We start from the raw sequence: 21,469 nt of genomic DNA on the forward strand, positions 1-21,469 counted from the left end.
GGAAGCAGAAGGCCTCGGTGTGTTGGCTGCCCATTAGGCCCACGGGCTCCTGTGTTGTGAACGCAGCCGTAGCTGTACCCTTGGGCCCGGGCTCTGTGTGTCCCTGCTCCACGGCAGTGTGCGCAGGGCTGAGTGGAGATCCAGGCAGAACGTGGGGGCCCCAGAGCCGCCCTCCCGCCGCCCTCTTACACATTGTCGCTCTGCTCGGCGTGCTGTCTGCTTTTCCCTGCGCTGCCCCTGTGGCTGTGTCCTCAGCGTGTGCTCAGCGCCCTGCCCTGCGGCCTGACGTGGGCGCTGTGTGCAGGCATGTGCCTCACAGCCTTGTCCAGTGTCCTCGCTCCTGAGCGCCGCTGTCCTCCGTGGCCAGACCCTCCTGCTGATTTCTCCTTCCCCTGCCTTCCACACAGGCACCCTCAGATGGCAGGTCTCTGTGTTAATCAGTGACGGGTGGTCCCGGGTAACCAGTAAGTTAGAGAACTAGTGTCAGCGGATGTTTTTAAAGGTCGTTTGACTGTAGGAAAACCTGCATGTTTTTTTAAAGAAGCGTTTTAAAGAAATGTTCAATGGCCAAGTAAAATGTGAAGCATGGCGTGGTTTTTTCTCTAGTGAAGGAATTGCTCCATGTCGTGGCCTTTGCGTCCTCTCCAGCTCCATTTCTCCCAGTGTAGTTGTCTGCCTACTTCTCTGCAGACTGGAAGACACCAGGCCCCAGCGTGAAAACACCAGAGTTATGTGATGATAATTATAATCAACGAGGAGAAAAATCATTACATACAGAATTCATGTAGGTCATTTTAAATTGGAACCTCCATGCCCAGCTCTGTTTGATTCTGTTTTCCCAGATGTTTTTTATTTAGGATACGGCTTGATTAAAGACGAAATCCACCAATTAAAAGAAAAAAATTGCTGTGCTGAGTGCTAATTCCACATTTGAGCTCCACTAGTCACAGAGAGAAAAAGGATATCTCAATTCAGTCTAGTTTCTGAGCCAAAGGGGCCCCAGGACGGACTGAATGTCCATCAGTGGCTTAACCTAAGAACCCATGAGGTGTTCTCCGGAGACCTCGACCCTGCGTGGCCAGTGGCAAGCTGAGTTCAGAGCCAGCCAGGATCCCTTCATAGTCCAGATGTGGAACCAGCAGCGAATGCCTTGGAGGACTGGGATCGAGGGTTTGAGGGGATACTTTGTGAGAGTGATGGGCTGGGGGACTTGTACGAAGGGTGGATTTATAAAACAAGGCCTGAAGACAGTAGAAAGGAGACTCTGAATGCACGCCTCCCAGACCAGATCTTCTGTCCTTCTCTGGTCGCTGGGCTCTGTCAAGAGTCTGTGAAGTCCTGGCCGAGGTTCTCGGGCTCCGAGACTCGGGCCCCAGGGCCCAGGAGAGGTGACGGTGGTGTTCCAGCGGAGCGGAGAGAGGAGTGACTCTGACAGCCAGGCGAGCGGCCTGCCTGCTGTGCAGCCCCCCGGGGACAGCCCGCCTCCCCAGGAGGTGGGGAGGGGGCGGTTCAGTGCTCCCGCCAGAGAAGAGCTGAAGAGGCGAGATGTCTGTGTGCGCGAGGATGGGCCTGCGGGTGCGGGGAGCGAGGATACGCCACACTCAGGGCCTGTCCCCCAGCGGCCGCGCTCGTCTGCTGGCCCTGCTGAGGTGGGAGGCGGGTGCCCGGGGCCTGTGTCCGCAGGGGCTGGGAGGCCACTGGATGCAGGAGGTCGGCTTCCTCTCCAGTGCTCTGAGCTGCAGGCCTGGCTGCCGTGCTCCCCCACCTGCAGGCAGGATGAGACCCTCCTGGAAGCCTGGCACCGGGGCTGCACCTGTGGGCCTCTTCCTGCCTGCCCCGTTCCAGCGTTCAAGTTCTTCCGAGCAGACGCCTGAGCTTCAGGACTTACTGAAGAACCGCCAGCTGCATCCTCAGGTGTTCCCCAACCACGTGTGCTGGGCCGAAGGACACCCCACCTGCCCCAGGCCACAGTCTCAGTCCGCTTGGGCTACTGTAATGGAAATGCAACAGACATGTATCTCTCACAGTTGTGGACACCGGGGATTCCGGGACGATGGAGCCAGATTCCTTGTCTGGGGTGGGCCCGGCCCCTGGGCGTCTTTCTTCTCACTGTGTCCTCACAGGGCCGGGGCGGGGAGGTGGGGGTGCTCTCTGGGGTCTCGCTCTTCCCATTCATGGGGGCTCCATCCTCAAGACCTCATCGCCTCCTGAACGCCCCACCCCCAGTTAACCTAATTAACCTCCACCTTGACCTTGGGAGTTAAGATTCAACATGTGCATTTTGAGGGGATGTAAATGTTCAGACCACAGCCCTGGGGACCTGCCTTCCTCTGAGGGGCCCTGCAGGGTGAGTGGTGCCCACAGTGATGCCAGGCTGTGCTGGTCTTTGTCCCCAGTGACCTGGCAGCTGTGACAGGTGTGTATGGTGTTGCCCTCTGGGTACCTTTCTCACGTCAAGGACCTGCTCTCTTAAGGACTTCAGGTTGTTAACAAGTAGTGCTCGGCCTACCACCACAGGGTCTGCTCTTGGAAGTTAATTTTAAAATCTGAATTATAAAGTTAAACATTATAGACCTACAGAATTAGCATTGTAAGTCTCTGTCCTTTTGTATGTGAACATCAAACATTTACCGTTTCCAGTCTTCTCAGGATCAGCAGCGTACCCTCATGATGTAAAATACTGGGACTTAGTAGTAAGTGACTCAGTTTTACGCATAAAAACAGTTGGGTCTTACGAGTAGAGTAGCTGTTCTCACAGGTGAAGGCTGGATCCCTCCACAACCACCGAGTCGCTGCTGGGACAGACCTCATGGGAAGCGTGGGCTGCAGGGAAACGTGCCTCCAGACCAGCTTCCAGCACGGAGAACGGGCCAGGTGTCCCTGACACGGGTCTAGACCCAGAGCAGCCGTGGTTGGCGCATCCCACACAGGACTTGAGGCAGCTTCTGAGATTGCACAGCACAGTAGGGAGTGCTCACAGTCAACCAGGAAGACAGGGGAGCACAGCTGGTAGCGGGGAAGGCTTGGAAACCGGACGGACAGCGGGGTGACCGGCCACGGTCTTCAGGAAAGGGCTGTGTCTGCATCACAGTCCGAAGCATGGGGGTGCGAGCAGAGAGGTCCAGTGTGAAGAGTGTGAGGGAGAACCAGGGCCCAGGGCTCTGAGCAGGGGGCCAACTCCGGAAGGGGCACTGCAGCACTCGCTTCACGGCAGGTAGACAGGGAAACAGTGGCAACAGTGACGGACAAAAGCACGGCGGATGGCCGCTGCAGCCACGGAGTTAAAAGACGCTTGCTCCTTGGAAGAAAAGCTGTGACCAACCTAGACAGTGCAGTAAAAAGCAGAGACATTACTTTGCTGACAAAGGTCCGTCTAGTCAAAGCTGTGGTTGTATTAGAGCATCATCAGCTTCTCCTTTTTGTTCCCTGAGGACATCTGTCTGCTCTTCTGTTAAACCGATACAAGTGAGTGTTGTGACGCCACCCTTGCCTGTCACTGTGAGCCTGATGTTGGTGGCAGGATTCACCTGGCCGGTTGGAGGCCCAGGAGAACAGGCTTGCGTGCCTCAGTGAGCCCCCTGGAGAGGCAGGGACCCGGGTGATGGTGCAGAAATCATGTCAGGAGGGATGGATCACCAGCAGGTGGGGCTTGGGACAGGAGGGCAGGCTCAGAAGTGTCGCCTGGCAGCAGCAGACGGGATGAGGCCTCTCGCTGCCAGCTTCGCTTCCTGGGGCAGGTGACACCTGAGGCTGAGAGGGCCGGGGGCATCTGGAGCGTGGTAGGTGGACAGGACACTTGCTTCTAGAAATGTCTTAACGGAAGCCAGCCCTCCTTCCAACTCACTGAGGGTGAAATTTCCCACCGAGAACTAGTGGGTATCACATATGACGTGGTTTGGAACCCGTTCCTCCTGAGGCTGTTCACAGAGCAGAACGATGTGGGCAGCGGTGCCCACCTGCCCGGCCCCACGCCCTCCAAGCCTCTGGCCTCAGCCCTGCCGGGAAGGCCTGGGACAAGCTGAGAGGTGCCGGAGGCAGCTGCTTGTTTGAGGAGGTGGGCACACCCCCACCAGTGCAGACAGAGAGTCCAGCCTGCGGTGCAGTTCGGGCTGTGTACAGTGTGTGTGTGGCCGTCCCCACACAGGGAGAGGTGGTTCCGGCCACTGGGAGCCACCTTGGTCACCTTCATCTGTCTTCAAACTTGGTTACCAGCACTTGCTTAGCAAAAAGTTAGATGTTTCTTTCACAAGTTGTAATTTTTAAACTTGCATGAGCTCTAATTTCCTCAAGTGCCAAATCTTACGCTTCTGGAGGGTCTTGACCTAGATGCATATCGGGGTTGGGGGTCAGGTGGAAATCTTCCCCTCTCAGAATCAGCATCCAGGGCCTGAATGCCTCTTGGCAGTGGTACACTCTGGGGCTCATTCTGATGTCACTTGTGTGGGTGAAGCGACTGGCACGAGCAAACATGGGATGAGTTTATAAAACACTTTGTAATCTTTTAAAGAGGAGGGAAATGTCAATGTAAGTCATTTTTAACAGTAAAGGTAAGGAGGGAGCTGTTCCTCAGTGTAGCTGCAGGTTGTCATCTCATGAGCAAGAGGGAGTTTCACTGTGGATGGATCTGGGTTTTCTGTTGATGCTTATACTCACTAAATCTTGCAAAAACACATTGTAAACATGGCAGGGTATGCAGTTTCTGGGGAAAAGGTGCAGTAGCAATGGAGAGATGGATTTTACATCGAAAGATGGTGGGTGAAGGTAACATTTCTGTTTAAATAAGCTAGTAACAGTGGGCATTCCCGGAGAAGGGAGCGGGCAGCAGAAACAGCTGTCCTGCGCCGACTCAGAGTGCAGATCACAGAGGGGTTGGTTCTCCAAGACCAGCCGTGTACTCGTCACACTCTTGATCTCGGGGGACTCTGAGGAGAAGCCAAGGAGAGGGAGAGCCATTCGTCCAGGTGTCCCTGCTGCAGCTTCCTCAGGCTTCAGCAGCACCGCCCCCTCGCACAGAAGACCATGCATCATGCACTTAACAGGAGCCGTCCGGGCCACGGTTAGGTCAGCGAGCTGCTTCGTCCCTGGCAGAGGGCAGCGAGGACCGTGGTCACTGCGTGCCCTTGTGTGTCGGTATCTCCCAGGCTGTGAGCACATGGAGCAGTCGTGGCCACACAGCGGTCCTCCTGGCTTGCTGGCTCCCTGGAGTCTTGGCGCTCCTTCCCAGGCTGAGCAAAGGTGATACACACTGCAGGGGCTTGTCAGCGTCCCCTTCTAGGGAGGGAGCTTCCCACAGTGCTTGGACCCAGTCTGAACTTTAACCTCAGTGTTCTTTAGAAGCAGCACACTAGACGCTCCCTGACTAGTCCCAGAGATGATCTTCAGAAAGCCAGCAGAAGTGTGACACTCCATTTTCCCAGTGGCTCAAAGCCAGCACAGCTCCTGTGAGTCAGGATGGGGCTTTGTGCCTCAGGTCGGGTTTATCACCGCTCCCCGAGTTCTAGATGACAGGGAAGGTCCCGTGAAGCACAGACTCTGTCTCATCTGCAGATGCAGACCTTATCTTGGGGACTCGGCGTGTTTGCCTGCCTATGGCCCTGGGGCTTCCGTTCTCCTGATGCGCGTCAGTGTTTCCTTCCAGCCTGATGCATCCCACTGAACACTCAGGAACTGCATGTGTGTGGCCAATTATTTATTGGCAAGTAATTTTTCATAAAACATACCAGAGATAGACTAGCTTTAAGTCATTTAACAGATACTTCATGCGGCCCCACTGCATTCTAGGAATACAGAGATCCAGCAGACAAAACCCATCAAAACCTGGTGCTGCGGGTGCTCCCGTCCTGGCTGGGGGTGGAGGTGGGGCAGGCGGGAGCAGGAGAGGAGGTAGATCTGCAGACTCTGTTCAGCACATCGGCCGAGTGCAGGGGGCCTCTCCCGCAGGATGGGGGTGTTGGGGGAGGCCAGGGACGGGGCATCCTTGAAGTCAGGTGGTGAGCGTTGAGGTCCTAGGGGAGGAGGCTGTGCCAGGAGGGCCAGCTGGACTGTCTGGGAGGCCCGAGGCTGCTGGCACCTGTAGGAGCCCTGTGCCCACACCAGGCGGCAGGGCCTGAGCATGTCTCACCCTCTGAACCAGGAGCCTCCGTCTCGGGTGCGAGTCTCAGGCAGCTCTTCCCTAGTTGGCCACCCCATCCTGTTTTCTTTGGCTCAGAAAATTCTTATAAATGTCTATTTGATGTGGTATTGAAATTGGTAGGGTCCCTCCGCGCTCCCCTAAAGATCATTGCACCCCACCGGTCTTTCAGAGCCTAAAGGTAGCTTTCTGCCTGGCACTGCACACTGGTTTTGTATTTGCTTTCGCTTCTGTGTTTTAAAAAGACCTATTTGTGAGTGTCCCCTCCCCTGGTGGCTCAGGTGGTAAAGCGCCTGCCTACAATGCAGGAGACTCAGGTTCAATCCCTGGGTTGGGAAGATCCCTTGGAGAGGGAAATGGCAACCCACTCTAGTATTCTTGCCTGGAAAACCCCATGGACAGAGAAGCCTGGTGGGCTACAGTCTATGGGGTCTCCAAGAGTCAGACCCGACTGAGAGACTTCAGTTTCCTTTCCTCCCATCAGCGAATCCCAACTAAGGAGCAAGAGTGGAGGAGGGCTCCTGGCTGTCAGCGTAGCAGGTGGACGGCTCTGCGGTTGATTGTCCCCGAGATCGGGCAGAGAGGGCCGCACCGTCAGACCCGCACGGCTGTTGCTGACCAGCAGCGGGCAGCTCTCCTTGCCTCACCGTCTTAAACAGACAGACCTGCTACTCTATTTGTTTCAGAAAATACGCATTGAGAGCAACACCCAAATGCTGAATGGCATGTGACACGCCTGGTACGCGCTGTGCTGGCCTGCCAGGGTCTCTTAGAAGAGTATTTGATTCTAATTCAGGAGGATTTTTAACTGCTGCATTTGAAAATCTTGCTTGGAAAGCCCATGCTATTCCCATTAACATCAATGAGGTTTTCCCGTACCCAGATATCTGTATCATGCTTTGAGTCTTGAAGCCTAGTCTGCTTTTAAAAGCAGGATCTCCCTCTATCCACTGGGGTTCTGCAAGGATTTGACATGTCCTGGAAAAAATTATCTTTCAAGAAAGTAAGTTTGGTTGATTGAAATGAAATTAATTCCACATTTCTGTGTCATAATTTATTAACCTGACTGGCTTGCTGAATTGCACCCTCTGTTTACAAACACTCTCAGGCCTGCGTGCACCCTCTCTTAGTGACTCGCACACTTTCCTTCCCTGGCCATGTCCTCTGTGGCGCCGAAGGTGCAGGCTTTGACAGCCCCCAGAATTTCCCACGTGTGGCCAAAATTCCCTCTGTAGACGTTAATGCTATTCTAATACACTTGCTTTGGATTTCGTGGTTGCAGCAACCATCCTTAGCTTTCAATATTTTATGTTCTTATTTCAGCAAAGACCTGGTGAAACCGTTTCGGGGCCTGTTTATTTTTCGCGTGCTTTTGCTTGCAGCTAGAACAGATCTGGCCCTGTATCGGCGGTGTTATGCATTTGGGTTCTTGGCTGAACTCTCCGGAGAGCATGAACGATCACACTTGTTCATGAGAAAAGCACTGAAGTCACAATCCTGCATGGTATTCCAAGGCTACTGGCATTATTTATTTAATGACTAATGAAATTTTGAAGAGCAGTTTAGCCCTAAAATATTCCATTAGTAGCTGCCAGAAGAGCTTTCTCGAAACAATGTTAATCTACAGAAAAAGTATTCGAGTATTAATAGACTGACATATAAAAACAGCAGTAAAAATAAAATGTCCGAGCTTGAACTGAAGTCCCACGTGAAGATCAGTTTTTAAACTGCTTAACAGGAAACACAGAGCTACGGACCTAACCCTTGGAGGGGGCTGCAAGGGTGACCCCTGTCCTTGCTCCTCCTCGCTGACCTCTCTGCAGTGACACCAGCTGCTGGTAGACGACAGGACTCACCCTGTGGTGGCCCGTGGTTTTCTGTTGTTTTTTTTCCTTCTAGAAGAGTGGACATCATTTTGTGTGACATTTTAATTCTTTTACTACGGATTCCAGCAGTCCGTTTCTCTTTTCGGATCTAAGTTTATAATTTCCTCCTTTCTCTTCTTCCGCTTTTATCCAGTCCTGTTTCATCTCCCTTGCAGTTGTCTCATTTCTAAGCACTTGCACATTAATCCTTCCTTTTGGTCGGCCAGGGCACATGCTGCTGTCGGCCTTTTGTCCATTGGAATACTCCCCAAGCTTTCCGCAAGTGTGGTGCGGTGGTCCTGGCAGTACGGCCTGCGTCCTGGATGGACGAGCCTCTTCCCAAGAGGCTGACGTTGGACTGAACGCCCGGGGAAGAAGGCAGCAGAGTTTGTGCCCGCAGACGGCAGTTTTCCCCTCCACGCTGAGATTTTTAAAAAGAAAGAAACAAGCCTCCAGAGCCCTTCTTGGGGTGGGAATGTGGAAGCACCCTTCTCTGCTCCGAGCTCAATTTCTGCTCCAGCTGCAAGGGGTGCCCTGCCTGCGGTCAGCCCTGGACTTGATTCTTTTCTCCCTACCACCTCTCCCCACTTGCGTTTCCATCATGTGAGTGAAATGCTTATGCTGGCCCTTCATGAACAGGGAAGACCATTTCTGTCTCCAGCACGATTTGCTTTTCTTTCTGGGACATGCTTGTGTGTCACTCTTGCTCTTAAGTTCTTTTTCCTTTCTTTGAATTGAAAATTTGTAAAGCAGCACACATTTATTTAAAATTTTTCAAATGTGGAAATACAAAAATCCTCTTTCCAGAGACAATCACTCTTGATTGCAAATCTGTTTCTATTTTTGTTAATAAAACCTTACATCAGATCAGATCAGATCAGTCGCTCAGTCATGTCCGACTCTTTGCGACCCCATGAATCGCAGCATGCCAGGCCTCCCTGTCCATCACCAACTCCCGGAGTTCACTGAGACTCACGTCCATCGAGTCAGTGATGCCATCCAGCCATCTCATCCTCTGTCGTCCCCTTCTTCTGCCCCCAATCCCTCCCAGCATCAGAGTCTTTTCCAACGAGTCAACTCTTCGCATGAGGTGGCCAAAGTACCAGAAAGGTGTATATAGTACATTATTTTGTGGTCAGGACTTCTAATAATCATCAGTTTTTCATAGCTGCACATTGTTCTGTATTAGTAATTACTATACTTTATTAACTCTTCCCATTTTCTTTGGAAATCTAGTTGATAGCCAACGTCCTTTGTTCTTGCAGTGTTATCATGAACATTCATGCATGTCTGTATTTCTGTATCATATGCAAGTATCTCTGTGGATAGACTCCTAGAAAAAGAACTGCTAAGCAAAGGGCATGCACACACTTGAAATTTTGTTGGATACAGCCCAGATACCCTACCAAGAGGCTGTGCCCGTTTATAATCGCTAACAGGGGTAAAGGGTATCAGTTTCTCTGAAGCTTCATATGACATTTTAAAATGACCTATTTCTTTTAAAAATGACATTTCTTTAACTGTCGAAGTCATGCTTCTTACGTTTATTAGCCTGCTGTGATTTTTTTCTCATTTAGTTTTCTTAGACATGGTCTTCACTTATCCCCATTTGTCTTTATTTTTTTACTTTAGTAACTTTCTCTAAAGTGTGGCTGTTAGTACTTTGTCTGATAACTTAAAAATATTTTATCCTAGTTTCTAAAGGTGCCCTTGGCACACTGGAGTTTTAAATTTTTGTGTTGTCTGGTCTGACAAATGTTCCATTGGAGCTTTAGAGTTTTGGATCTTGCTTTGAAATATCATTACTACCTTAAGATTTCAAATGCTATTATCTTTTGCTAATGATGCTCTTACAGTTTTAATATTGTTAATTTGTCCATAAGTTGCTTTTGTGTGATCTGAGATGCGGTCTGATATGAAGCTGTCTTACATAGGTGTTGGTTTACACACCGCCTTTCCCGCTGTGTGTGGTCCTCCACCCTTTTACCTGAAATGTCTGCTTCATTTTGTTCCAGCCTCCTGTGTGGGTCTGTATAGGGGCTATATATGGGTCTGTATATGATGTGTATATGGGCTGTGTATGTGTCTGTATAGGGGCTGTATATGGGTCTGTATAGGGGCTGTATGCCTGGAGAATCCCAGGGATGGCAGAGCCTGTTGAGCTGCTGTCTGTGGGGTCGCACAGAGTTGGACACGACTGAAGTGACTTAGCAGCAGCAGGGGCTGTATATGGGTCTGTATAAATGGCAACCCACTCCAGTGTTCTTGCCTGGAGAATCCCAGGGATGGAGGAACCTGGTGGGCTGCTGTCTGTGGGGTCGCACAGAGTCGGACACGACTGAAGTGACTTAGCCACAGCAGGGGCTGTATATGGGTCTGTATAGGGGCTGTGTATGGTGTGTATATGGCCTTTATATGGTGTGTATATGGGCTGTATATTGGTTTGTATAGGGGCTGTATATGGGTCTGTATAGGGGCTGTATGCCTGGAGAATCCCAGGGATGGCAGAGCCTGTTGAGCTGCCATATATGGGGTCACACAGAGTCGGACACAACTGAAGTGACTTAGCTGCAGCAGGGGCTGTATATGGGTCTGTACAGGGGCTGTATATGGGTCTGTATAGGGGCTGTATAAGGGTCTGTACAGGGGCTGTATATGGGTCTGTATAGGGGCTGTATATGGGTCTGTACAGGGGCTGTATATGGGTCTATATAGGGGCTGTATATGGGTCTGTATAAATGGCAACCCACTCCAGTGTTCTTGCCTGGAGAATCCCAGGGATGGAGGAACCTGGTGGGCTGCTGTCTGTGGGGTCGCACAGAGTCGGACACGACTGAAGTGACTTAGCTGCAGCAGGGGCTGTATATGGGTCTGTACAGGGGCTGTATATGGGTCTATATAGGGGCTGTATAAGGGTCTGTACAGGGGCTGTATATGGGTCTGTATAGGGGCTGTATATGGGTCTGTACAGGGGCTGTATATGGGTCTGTATAGGGGCTGTATATGGGTCTGTACAGGGGCTGTATATGGGTCTATATAGGGGCTGTATATGGGTCTATATAGGGGCTGTATATGGGTCTGTACAGGGGCTGTATATGGGTCTATATAGGGGCTGTATATGGGTCTGTACAGGGGCTGTATATGGGTCTGTATAGGGGCTGTATAAGGGTCTGTACAGGGGCTGTATATGGGTCTGTATAGGGGCTGTATATGGGTCTGTACAGGGGCCGTATATGGTTCTGTACAGGGGCTCTGTTCTGCTCTGATGCTGTGCTTGTTCATCCGTGGACCAGTTCTGTGTGCACCTCTTTGATAAGTAATGGAATGTGTCTTTTTTTCAGTGTAATTTTAAAAAATACACATGGGTGGAGACACAGGAAGAAGAATAGTATGCAGATAGTCTGACAGAATAAGGACAGTATATTGAAATGTTTGTGGAGACTCATCTGCTTTCTTAGTGGGTTGTCTTTCCTCATTGGTTTATGCAGGAATTCTTTATGGATTCTGGGTATGAGTCCTTTAGCTGTATATGTTGATGCCTCTTGTGTTTTGTGGCTTACCTTTACATTCTATTAGTAGTGTCTTGATGAATAGAAGTTCTTAATTTTGAAGTGATCAAATTTTATCAGTCTTTTAATTTATGGTTAGTGTTTTTTTGTCATGTTTAAGAAGTCTTTTCTCTCTCAGAAGATAATGGAGATATTCTCCTGATTATCTTTGAGAACAGAGGTTGGCAAGCTTTTTCTGTAAAGGGCTGGTGAATAAATATTTTAATCTTTGTGACCACTTGTGGTCCCTGTTACATTCTCCGCTTGTGGGTGGACGTATTCCACAAGCCGTAATTTGCTTGTTCCTATTCTGGAAGCTGTTGTCTTTTGCTGTTACATTTAGAGCTACAGGATTCTTGGAACTGATTTTGTTTGATAGTGTTTTATACTGTAAAGTGTAGACAATATCTGATTCATTAATTGAGAAGTCCATTCTGTCTCCACATCTGTTCAGTGATACCACCCTCCGTGTCAGGAACTAAATGAGTCTGTTTCTCAGTTCTCCATTCCTGCTTACTGGTCTGTCTGTTCTTCCACAGCATCACACTGTCTTGATCTTTGTAGCTTTTAGGAGAACACAAAGTGCCCTAATTATTCTTTCTACAATTATCTTGGCTATTTTTGGCCAAGACATTTTCATTATCATGTACATTTAGAATTAGTTTGTCCTATTCCAAAGTAATTTTTTTAAAGAAAAAAAGCTGCAGATTGGTTTGAGGCAAATGGACATCTTTTCAGTTTTTAGCCATCACATCTATAAATTTTATTTCTCCATTTATTGAAGTTGTCTGAATTTTTCTCAGTAATGATTTATAGTTATTCTGTATGTGTGCCTGCTGACTTCTTTCAGTCGTGTTCGACTCTCTTAGCCCATGGACTGTAGCCCACAAGGCTCCTCTGTCCATGGGATTTTTCAGGCAAGAATACTGAAGTGGCTTGCCATCCCCTCCTCAAGGGGATCTTCCTGACTCAGGAAGCAAACCCGTGTCTCTTACATCTCCTGCATTGGCAAGCGAGTTCTTAGCCACTAGCACCACCCGGGAAGTCCCATATCTAATGTAAATGGCATGTACACTTTAGTACAGTAAGTACTTCCTTAAAAGAATGTTGCTGTGTGCTACTGAGAGGGCCCTGACCTATCATTTTGTTTACGGGAAAATCTAAATTATGGAGCACTAGGTTTCCAGCTTTATTTTGGTTAATTGTTTAAAATACCTTATTTTATTTGACTGTTATACTGACTAGGTTCTCCTGTACATGTTAAATAGAAGTGATGAGAGCAGACAGCCGTATCTTCTTCCCAATTTTAGGGAGAAAGAATCCAGTCTCTCTTTGTCTTGATCATTCTGGCTGGATGTTTATCAATTTAATCATTTTACTCGAGATGCTACTTCTGGTTTCATTAATTTTTTCTGTTGTTCTCCTGTTTTCTATTTCATTGATTTCTTCTCTGATACCAATCTGTAGACCCATAATTTTAGTGTGTTTTCATCCCGTAGAAGGCATGTATAAAATTCTGTTAGATTCTTCTCTTGATGTTTTTCTTTTAGAATGTCATTACACTGCAAATTAGTCACTTCCAATTAAAGATTAAGTGAAAGCTCTTCAGTTGTACATTTAAAAGAATTTTGAAACATGGAAATTTCCTTTGTACTTGTCTTGGGATCCAACAAAAGCTGCTGGAACAGCAATTTGTGCCCAGAAAATATGTCTACTACAAATATGTGTGGGAATGGAGATCTTGAGAAGTTTATAAAGCTGCTTGACTTTTATTATGATTCAAAGAATGTTAACTTGTCATCAGAGCAACTTGACTGCAGTGTAAGCATATGTGTTTTGCCTTGTAATTTTAGGTTTAATTTATTAAGAAGCATCAAGTCTGCATAAAAAGCTGATTTCCAAAGATATTTCGTTTTGGTAAAAGTGGTTAAGGCAGTTCTGATGGAAAAAAATTTCAATATGAACTCTGAAATATAAAAATTACTGTAGGACATTTTCTGCTTCTAGGCTATCAACATGTTCTGTGGTAGAGAAATTCAGGATATCCAATTTTTATTTCAGACAGACTTTCACAAAACTGAAATAGCTAAGTACACATGAGCAAATGAAGTAGATTAGACTGGTACACTTTCTCATTCATATGATAGAGTCACATGTCACCTAGATTAGACTGTCACACCTCATTCATATGATAGAGTCACATGTCGCCTAGATTAGACTGTCACACCTTCTCATTCATATGATAGAGTCACATGTCGCCTAGATTAGACTGTCACATCTTCTCATTCATATGATAGAGTCACATGTCGCCTAGATTAGACTGTCACACCTTCTCATTCATATGATAGATTCACATGTCTCCTACAGTGTCCTTGCTGATGGTTAATAGCAATAAATGACCTTGTTTAAACGGGTTTAAATGCCTTACGTTTTAATAAGCTTTGTTGGTTTGTCCAACTAAGACTTTTTCTGCTGTACACATTTTTGTCACCATCTCTTATAATACGTCATAGCAGATTCCACTTCAGGTTGTACTGAATTAGTGTTTCCTCAACTTTTTGGAAAATATTCTCAGCATGGCCATAGTTTGTAAACCCTTGATTTAGCTTTCACTGTAAGGAACTATAAATGGAGGAGAAAATGTAAACCTAGACCAACTGGAAGAAAGGCAATAATAAAAAGCAGAAATCGATTAAATTGAAAAAAGGGGCAAAAAGAGAAAATGAAAAGCTTGTTTTTTGACGATATCAATAAAAATGGTAAAACTCTAACCAGAAGGAGAGAGAGCAATACAAATGACCCATGTTGGTATTGAAAAGGGAAATCAGTACAGATCCTACAGACATCAAAAAATAATAAGGAAGTATCATGAACAATTCTGTAGCAGTGAATGTGGTAACTATATTAAATGGACAAATTATTGAAAGACACAAGCTCCCAGAGCTCTTCCAGGAATAAGGGCCTCAACCGCTGTGGTGGTTCAGTGACCCTGGGTCAGCACTCGCTGAGCTGTGCACTTAAAAGGTGGATTGTGCTGCATACTGTGAGCTTCCTTGGCGGCTCGGACAGTAAACAATCTGCCTGGAATACAGGAGACCAGATTCGATCTCTGAGTCAGGAAGATTCCCTTGGAGAAAGGAATGGCTACCCACTCCGCTACTCTTGCCTGGAGAACTCCATGGATGGAGGAGCCTGGCAAGCTACACGTCCATGGGGTCGCAGACAGTCCAGCACAACTGAGCAACTAGCATACCGTGTGTAAAATTTACCTCAGTGTACTGCACTTCAAAATATTCTAAATGCAGCCAATATTGCTTTTGATTTACATGCAGATTTACCTTTTGGTTGCTTTTCATTCCTTCTATATCACGAGTATTCTTGCTGTGATCATTTTTCTCTGCCTGAATAGTATCATTTAGGCAGCAGTATGCTGATACTGGGCTTCCTTTGTGGCTCAGCTGGTGAAGAATCCACCTGCAATGCAGGAGACCGGGGTTTGATCCCTGGGTTGGGAAGATCCCTTGGAGAAGGGGAAGGCTACCCTCTCCAGTATTCTGGCTTGGAGAAGTCCATGGACTGTTTAGTCCATGGGGCCGCAAAGAGTCGGACACAGCTGAGCGACTTTCACTTTCACTTCATGCTGATACCGGGTGTGGTGGCTCAGGAGAGCCTATTCTTTAATTTACAAGAATTTTGTGGACTGGTTGTCAAGCAAGTTGTTATTAAAAATTAAATTATGTGAACTTACAGTTAAGTCCATTGCATTTAGAAAGGTAACTGCTCACAGCTCGCCGCTTCCAGTCTCCGTGCTGACGTCACTGTCGTCTGCACCCTGAGCTCATCTTGGTAACGGTGTGTTGCTGGGGCTCTCAGCGCTCTTTCAGTCCTCAGAGTGGTATTTTGAGATCAGCCCTAGTGTGTATTTAAAGCTGTGGAAACTGGCAGATGCTCTATATTTTGTCTCATCTCTCTAACAGTTCACTTTTTTCCCCTTCTTTGTTGGATTTGGTTTTAAACCTCTTCATACCTGGGAAATCCCATGGACGAGGAGCCTGGTGAGCTACAGTCCACAGGGTCACAAAGAGTTGGTCACAGCTTAGCAACCAAACAACAATGATAGAATGCATTATTTTAGTAACTTATTTTTCCAGTCTGGTTTTTTAAAAATAGTTGGCAGTTCTTCCCAACTTGTAATCTTGGCTTTTTATTCTTCTTGAATGTAATAAACCCCAGTTATTTCAAGTGTGTACCCTGTAGCTCCAACCTCCAGAACCTCTGGATGTGACCTGGTCTTTGTTTCTGCTGGGTTTTGTTCCTGTTATCCTGTGTCCCCGTGTGTCTGGTTGTTTTTTATTTAATGCTGCGTTTTTACTTTTGAAAACCTGTGTGTAGGAATGACCTCACGCGTGGAGTGCCATCCCCTCCCTCCAGCAGGATCCTCTTCTAGTCTCAGGGAGCCCACGGCCAGAGGGGCGCTGCATGTGGTGTGCATCTGGCTGGTGACAGCTCACGCTCGCGCCTGCACGGTGGCGTCAGAGCTCTCTCCAGGATGAGGGCAGCCCTGGCCAGCCTCTCTCTCTCAGCCCCGGGGCTGTGCCGAGCACCTGCAGCTGCCTCTCAGGGGTCCTGGGCTGAGAGCACGCCCTGTGCTGCGCTTCCTCTGCCCCTCGTCCCACAAACATGTCCCCAAGCCCTTCCTGCATGACCCACCCTGCCCAGGATGAGTCTCACATCCCACATCCTGATTTGAAAAGGTAAATGAATCACCCTTCTCAGCTTGACAATCTCCTCAGCATCTTCCAGGGACATTGGGTTTCTCTGCCACCAGCAGAGCTTCCTGTGGGCAGCCCCATACACACCTTCCTTTGAGCTGTCTGTCTTTGCTAAGGTGACATCCTGGGATGCCTGCCGCCCTGCAGCGTAACCCGGCCAACAGGAGCTGTGAGTGCCAGGTCTCCGGGCTGACGTCCACCCTCTGCCTTGCTCTTCCTGCTGCATCAGTTTGGGGGGCACTGGGGGGGAGAACTCAAAGGGCGGGGCTCTGGGTCTGTCCACGTCAGCTTGATGTCAGAGCAGAATAGGGCAGAGCCTGGGTATGTTAGCTGAAGACCTTGCTGCCTTATAATTTCCTGGGAAGTGAGTGGTTAAATAGGATATATGAATTTTTTGAGATGCCAATTCTAACCATATCAGAACAGGTTTTGTGTGATATTTAGTGAATGTTTTAGTATGTCTACTAAATATGATTTATGTTAAAATTTAAATGGATGTTTGTGAAGAAAAGTAATCATACCTTTTTGCTAAACCTCATCCTTTATATATAGTTCTTCTGCGGAATATTTTAAAGTATTGACTTAAACTGGCAACCTGGTTGCTTCTGTTTCAGTGTGAAGGGTTTACTGAACTTGAAGTGCTCGCATGGTTGGATGGACATGAGTTTGAGCGAATCCTGGGATGAAGGACAGGGAAGCCTGGCATGCTACAGTCCGTGCAGTCGGAAAGAGTCAGACACAACCTAGTGACTGAACAGCAGAAACCGCAGAATGCTTGAGACCTGTTACACCGAGGAGTTGCTTTGGTTGTTGTAGAAAGGCTACACCCTAACTGAGCTGGCTGAAATACACGGGAAGTTGGCTGAGCTCTCACTTCTGTTAAACTAAAGAATGGGAATTCTTTCACATTACTGGATCTTGTTAATGCATAGTTCTTCAGGGACCGAAGTCATCCAGTCTGATAACCACTCAAATGCTTTTTCTTTTCCAATTCTAAGATTAGTAATTCCGTAAGATCTACATAAACCTCTGAAGTCTCACGACTCGGCACGCGAGTGTTGGAGGCTGGGCTGGATGCCTGTGTGAGTGCAGTTGTTTGTCTCCGTCTGTTGGCTTCGCAGCCCCTCCACCCGTAAGAGGCTCCCAGGTCCCCTTAGGGGTGATTCTTTCTCATGCAGTGGGTCTGATCTCTTCAGGCCCTTTGCCACTTGGACCCCTTGCTCTCTAGGAACAGGGCCATGATGGAGATGCACATGGGTCTTTTGAGTTACCCAGTTGCCAAAATGAAATGCAAACCAAAAAGGAAAAAAGTTTCTAAAGGAAAAATGAAAGTGAGAGGCCTTTCTCAGAAGCTTAGGGAGTCTTGGTTCTTTGATCCCCTTCACACCAGCTGGGGAGGGCTAAGGAGCCAAGATCCTCCATGTTAGTACTCTGGCCTTGGCCTTGGACTTTCTCAGTTCACAGGCTTTCCACCAGCCATGTTTTCCCTTCAGAAATTACATGTTGAGACCAGCGCTGGGAACACAGCAGTAAGAAATCAAGACATATTCTCCTTGCCCTTCTGAAATCCACAGTCCAGTGGAGGAGGCTGGTGTTGAGTGAGTAATTATACTTGTTTGGAACAGAGAGGAGGACCACTAAGGAAAGAGGCCACAAGCTATGGGAGCGTGAAAGCAGAGCTGGCCGTACAAGTGGGTCAGAGGAGGCTTCCATGAGAAGAGGCCTCCCCAAAGGCAGCGTTTAAATGAGATGCGAGTCATGGAGAAGGGGAGTGCAAGAGCCCTCCATGCAGAGAGCGCTTGTGTGCTGTGCCTGCACACTTGGGATGACAGAGAAGAGGACCTGTGTGTGTGCGTCAGGACGAGGGCAGGGGGCAGCCCAGGCACACATGCCCAGATTCGTGAGAGTTAGGGAGCAGCACGGCCGCTGTCATAGTGGGGGATTTTGGTTTTCTTTCAATGCATTTAAACTTTAAAAGAAAAAGAACAAAAACAGTCCGTCATTTCTCCACCACTCACCCCCTGCCTCTGGCAGCCACCAATCTGTTCTCTGTATATCACTGAGCTTGGTGTTTATGTACATATGTATGTGTGTATGTCAGATTAGACAGTGTATCTTTCTCTGACTGACTGATTTCTCTTCCGGATAATGCCGGAGAGGTCTATCCATATTGTCGCAAGTGGTAACGTATCATTCCTTTTATGACTTAATAACATTCCTGTGTGTATCATGTTTTCTTTATCCACACCTGTCGGTGGACACTTAGGTTGCTTCTGTGTCTTCGCTCTTGTAAACAGCGCTGCAGTGAACAGGGTGGTGTGTGCATCTTTCCATGGTAGTGCTTTTGCTTTATTTAAGCAAATAATCCTCAGGCGTGGAATTGCTGGATCAGATGATAGGCCTATGTTTTATTTTTTGAGGAACATCTCTCCTGTTTTCTGTAGCGTCTACACCAATTTATGTTCCCCCAAACAGTGTAGGAGGTTCCTGTTTCTCCACATCTTCACCAACACTTGTTATTTCCTGTCTTTTTGATAAGAGCCGTTCTGATGGATGTGAAGTGATATCTCACTGCGGTTTTTATTGCATTTGTCTGATGATTAGTGATGTTGAGCACCTTTTCATATACCTGTTGGCCATCTGTGTGTCTTCTTTGAACAATGTTCATTCATATCTTCTGCCCATTTTTTGATTGGGTTCTTTTTTTTATTTGCGTTTGAGTTGTATGAGTTCCTTGTATATTTTGGATATTAGCCCGTTATCAGATACATGATTTGTAAATATTTTCTTCTCCTTCGTAGATTGCCTTTTCAGTGTGTTGATGGTTGTCTTTGCTGGACAGAAGATTTTTTTGTTTGGTGTGGGCCCAATTTTTTTATTTTTTTGTTCCTTTGGCTTCTGGCATCTGAATCAAAACAATCACCAAGACCAGTGTCAAGGAGCTTACCTATTTTTTCTTCTAGAAGTTTTATTATTTCAAATTTTATGTTCAAGTCTTTAATCTCTTTGAGTTAATTTCTATATACGGTGTAGCATAGTTTTCCATTCTTTGTGTGTGGCTTGTCTAGTTTTCCATACACCATTAACTGAAGGCACTGGCCTTTCCCCATTGTATATTATTGATTCCTTTGTTATAAATTAATTAACTATGTTTGTATGGGTTTATTTCTCATCTCTCTGTGCTGTTCCATTGATCTGCTTTTAATGCTAACATCATACTGTTTTGATGATGTAACTTTGATATATACTTTGAAATCAAGGAGCATGACGCCTCTATCTCTGTTAGTCTTTCTTCAGATTGTTTTGGCTACTCAGGGTCTTTTATGGTTCTATACAAATTTTAGAATTGTTTATTCTATGTCTGTTAAAAATACTGTTGGAAGTTTGATAGGGATTGCATTGAACTTGTATATTACTTTGGATAGTATGGACATTTTAAACAATATTAACTCTTCCAGTCTATAAGCATAGAAAATCATCCATGTATTTCTGTTTTATTCAATTTCTCTCATTAATGTCTTAGAGTTTTTTACTATACAAATTCTTTACTTAACATTTATTCCCAGGTATTATTTTGAGACCATTGTAAATGGGATTATTTCCTTCATTTCTCTTCCTTAGTTCATTGTTAGGGTGTAGAAATGCAGCAGATTTTTGTGTATTATTTTTGAATTCTGCACCTTTACTCAGTTTACTAGTTCTAGTAGTTTTTTGGTGGAGTCTTTAAGGTTTTCTATATAATGCCATTTGCAATTAATGGCATATTACTTCTTCCTTTCCAACTTGGATATCTTTTATTTCTTTATCTTTCCTAATTTCTCTGACTAGGACTTCTAATACTATGTTGCATAAAAGTGGTTAGAGAGAGCATCTTTGTCTTGTTCCTGATCGTAGAGAAACAGCTTTCACCTTCTCATGCTTATGATGTTATGATGTTAGCTGTGGGCTTGTATGTATGGCCTATATTATGTCAAGGTGCATCCTCTCTGTACCCACTTTGTTGAGAGCTTTATCATGAATGGGTATTGAATTTTGTTGAACAACTGTCTCTGTGTGTATTGAGATGATCAGTGCTTCCTTTTATTAATGTAGTGTATTAATTACATTGATTTGCAGATGTCCAATGGTGCTCACATCCCTGGAGTAAATCTTGCTTAATCATAGTGATGATCTTTTTAATGTATTTTTGAATTCAGTTTGCTAATATTTTTTTGAGGTTTTTTGTATCTATGTTCATTAGGGATATTTTCCTATAGTTTTCTTGTGGTATCCTTGTTTGTTTTTGTTAATCAGGGTCATGCTTGCCTCACAAAATGAATTTAAACAAGTTCCCTTCTTTTCTGTTTTTTTAAATAATTTGAGAAGTGTTCTTTGAATGTTTGATAGAATTCACCAATGCAGCCCTCCTGTCTCGGACTTTCCTTAGTCGGGAGGTTTTTGATTACTAATTCATCTCCATATTAGTAATTGTTTTGTTCAGATTTTCTGTGTCATCTCTAGGTCAGTATTGGTAGATAGTATGCTTTTAGGAATTTATCCATTTCCTCTAGTTGTCCAGTTTCTTGGCATATAATTGTTTAGTTTCCTGTGATCCTTCATATTTCTGTGGTATTGCTAGTAGTAGTCCCTCTTTCATTTCTGATTTTACTTATTTAATTCTCTTTTTCTTGGTGAGTCCAACTAAGGGTTTGTTAATTTTGTTCTTCCTTTCAGAAAACCAGCTTTTAGTTTTGTTGATCTATTTCTATTGTCTTTTTAGTCTCTATTTCATTTATTTTTGCTCTAAGACTATTTTCCCTCCTTCCACTAACTTTGGGTTGCTTTATTCTCATTTTTCTAGTCCCTTGAGATATAAAGTTAGGTTGTTTCAGATTTTTCTTGTTTCTTGAAGTGTGAACTTTATCACTATGAACGTCCCTCTTGGAATTGCTTTTGCTGCATCCCATAAGTTTTAGTATGTTAAATTTTCATTTTCATGTCTGAAAATACTTTTATTTCTCCTTTGATTTCTTCTTTGACCTGTTGGTTACTCAGTAGCTTCTTTAATCTCTATTTGTGGATTTTCCAGTTTTCTTCATGTAATCAATTTCTAGTTTTATACCATTGTGGTCAGAATAGATGCTTGATAAGATTTCAGTCCTGTTAAAATAAGGT

The 21,469-nt window shown here is 46.2% G+C and overlaps 1 protein-coding gene and 1 long non-coding RNA gene across 3 annotated transcripts in view; one reads left to right on the forward strand and one right to left on the reverse strand.

Annotated features, from left to right (window-relative positions):
- The window catches only part of MGMT (O-6-methylguanine-DNA methyltransferase), a 226,224-nt gene that overhangs the window by 135,004 nt on the left and 69,751 nt on the right, over positions 1-21,469 (forward strand). The window lies entirely within an intron of this gene.
- Positions 14,105-15,525, reverse strand: LOC129637062 (uncharacterized). The gene is made up of 3 exons (XR_008707332.1): positions 15,292-15,525; positions 14,882-15,017; positions 14,105-14,165 (listed from the first exon to the last, which is right to left on the reverse strand). It is a non-coding gene; the product is annotated as an uncharacterized LOC129637062 (long non-coding RNA).

Source organism: Bubalus kerabau, chromosome 22 (genome assembly GCF_029407905.1).
Source record: "Bubalus kerabau isolate K-KA32 ecotype Philippines breed swamp buffalo chromosome 22, PCC_UOA_SB_1v2, whole genome shotgun sequence".
Taxonomy (NCBI): domain Eukaryota; kingdom Metazoa; phylum Chordata; class Mammalia; order Artiodactyla; family Bovidae; genus Bubalus; species Bubalus kerabau.